Raw genomic sequence first — 2,684 nt, forward strand, 5'->3', positions numbered from 1 at the left:
AATCTGTTTGACAACTCATGGCGCTGTATCATGTAAGTAAGAAAGGGTAAAAATTAAGACCTTTCAGAACGAAATTTAAGACTTGTGAGCAAAATTTAATACCTTTTCAAGGCCTTAATTTACGAATATTAAATTTAAGACTTTTTCAAGTTTTTAAGACCCCGCGGGTACCCTGAAACAGATACTGTTCATATTAAACATGACTTCACAGGAGACATGTTTTACACATACTGTGAGGCATTTATTGAATCGCATATATCACATCGTATAACATGTCAAATGATGTACCTATCATCCATGACAGTAAACTGAAAGACTCACTGAATCCATTTGAAAAAAAAAAAAAACTTTGACACATCAAAAATTGATGTTTTTGAGGCTGAACTGTTAACTGGACATCTTTTCCACGTTTCATTCGTTACAGGTATCAACCTATCGGAGTGTTGTGAGCTGGTGCTGAGGTTTCCTCGTCACTCCTTGTCAAAGCCTGTCTGGTTCTTAGGATTCACACCATGTTTCCTGACACCCAGGGACTCTATGTTGGATTCAGACCTCCTCTTAGTTGAACCAGGACACACAGCTGGCGATGACCTTCTCCTTGTCTGGCTCCTCATACTGTGGACTCATGTCCTCTGGATCTTCATCCCTGTCTGGCACCGGGTCCGGAAACACTTTCTCAAAGATGGGGTCCATTAAGTCGGCCACATATCCTGTGCAATATTACACAAAGATTTTGTTTAAACTTCAAAAAGTCAGTGCATTATGTTTATGTGTATTTATATAAGTTATGAGTTTTCTATTTTATTTTTTTGTTGTTGAAACCTTTACAACTGTTACAGTGATACAGCAAATACAACATGTACATGACTTAATTTTAGTGACAAATAAAAGAATGTAACACTTACAAAACATGGGCTCAGTCTTCACTGGTTTTGTTCTGCAGGCTCTTCTCATGGTCTTTGGGAAGTGCACTTTGAAGAGGTCGAAGTGGTCTCCACCAGATGTGATGTGTGGTTTGTCAGCAGGTTCACTGTAATACATAACAGCCAGGTAGAGTCTGAAAGTACAAGAAGTACAGAGAAAATCAAAGATGTAAATAATGAACAACTGTAAATATTTTTTACAAATTAAATGTAACCACAATTTCATTTACCTGCACAGCATTCCAAGAAATGGAAACACCAAGAGTCTTTCAAATGCTACTGAGACAATATATGCAATCATACACTGCTATGGGCCTAATATATTTATAATAACAGCTGATGTGTGTGACTTGGTCATTGTTACTATGACATTTTTGTGAGTAAAAACTGATAACTCATGTAGTCACATGATTTTATGAATTGTATTGATATCACAGCAAAACAGTCGTCACTATGGACGTGTCCCTCTCCTCCTCCTGCATGTCCTGCACCCCCACTGTGTTGTTTGTAATGTAATGCAGGACTACTGTGGTCCTTTAGCGCATCAGTGTTGAAGCACAGTAAACACTGAATAGAGGAGGGGGTGGTGTTGGTGAGGAAGCTGTTGAACCGGAGAAATTAAACTTATTTTCTGATTATTTTGATTCTTACATTCTAAGCACAGATAAACACAACTGCATACCTGCGCTAATCACAACCCCTTATTTAGTCTGAATTCAAGTTTCTCGGCTTGATTTTGCAGCAGGTCGCTACACATTTCAGGTATGAGACAGTTAGCAGCTTGATGCTAATCTAAGTTACACAGCAGGCAGAGGAGAGAGGAAGCGTCCATAACAACAGAGCCGATAACACAAACCCAGCAGCATGAAGTCACACAAAAACTGACATGAAAAACAGTCACCAGCATCCAATTTACTATTCTGTTTAGTTAACTGGCTTCATATGAGGCTTAACGTTCACACAGATTATCATGACTCTCCCTCAATATTATACTCCAGCGTGTGAGCACACAGTAGATGCTACACATATTAGCCGCGATGCTAACGGCAGGATGAGCGGCTAAATACACAGTAAAGCAGCATAAAGATGATAGAACTTACCGCTGCCATGTCTGCAGTTATGTCACAGTCGGTACTGATCCATCCTTGAGCTTCAGTTTTGAAGTAAATCCTGCTTTGTACCGACCATCGATGAAGAAGCAGTCCGAAGTAAAATGGTTAGCACCCGCACACACACGCAACACTTTACCGGTGTTGTGAGGACATTTTACTTAAAAATAAAATTAATAAATTAATCCACTGGGTCTTCTGTGGGTCATATGACGGGAGTAAATGCAGACATTTGTGCTCGTTCCTGCAGCCAACAACAGAGGACTTGTTGTGCTTTCCTTGTGCCTTCAACATCTCAGTTTGCCTGTGTAGCGTTCCCGGAGAAAACGATGGCGAGCGGGAGGCGGACTCGTAGGTTTTCAGTGGGCGGCACAGACAGGCAGCACAGGGAGTGTCTCTGGCTCAGAGGAAGTGCTTGCCGGGCACAAATCTAAATAGAGCGTTTTGGCCTACATTCACTGAAAGGTGGAGCAAGCAAGAGAGGGAGAGAGAGGATTGTTCTCATATCAGGGGAGTCTGAAGGCAGGCCGGGGACACATATTTTCACTGGAAAACCTTGAAAAAGTGCATTTTTCATAATATGTCCCCTTTAAGTATACTTGTAAGTTTGCTTAGCATATTACTTGTAGCATACTATTTATATACTTGAAAT

At 40.5% G+C, this 2,684-nt stretch overlaps 1 long non-coding RNA gene across 1 annotated transcript; it reads right to left on the reverse strand.

The window, feature by feature from the left end:
* Nucleotides 1-219: 219 nt before the first annotated feature.
* Nucleotides 220-2,357, reverse strand: LOC146327329 (uncharacterized). The gene is made up of 3 exons (XR_014769960.1): nt 2,024-2,357; nt 906-1,057; nt 220-710 (listed from the first exon to the last, which is right to left on the reverse strand). It is a non-coding gene; the product is annotated as an uncharacterized LOC146327329 (long non-coding RNA).
* Nucleotides 2,358-2,684: the final 327 nt, after the last annotated feature.

This window comes from Lutjanus erythropterus, chromosome 4 (assembly GCF_056507025.1).
Source record: "Lutjanus erythropterus isolate fLutEry1 chromosome 4, fLutEry1.hap2, whole genome shotgun sequence".
Taxonomy (NCBI): Eukaryota; Metazoa; Chordata; class Actinopteri; order Lutjaniformes; family Lutjanidae; genus Lutjanus; species Lutjanus erythropterus.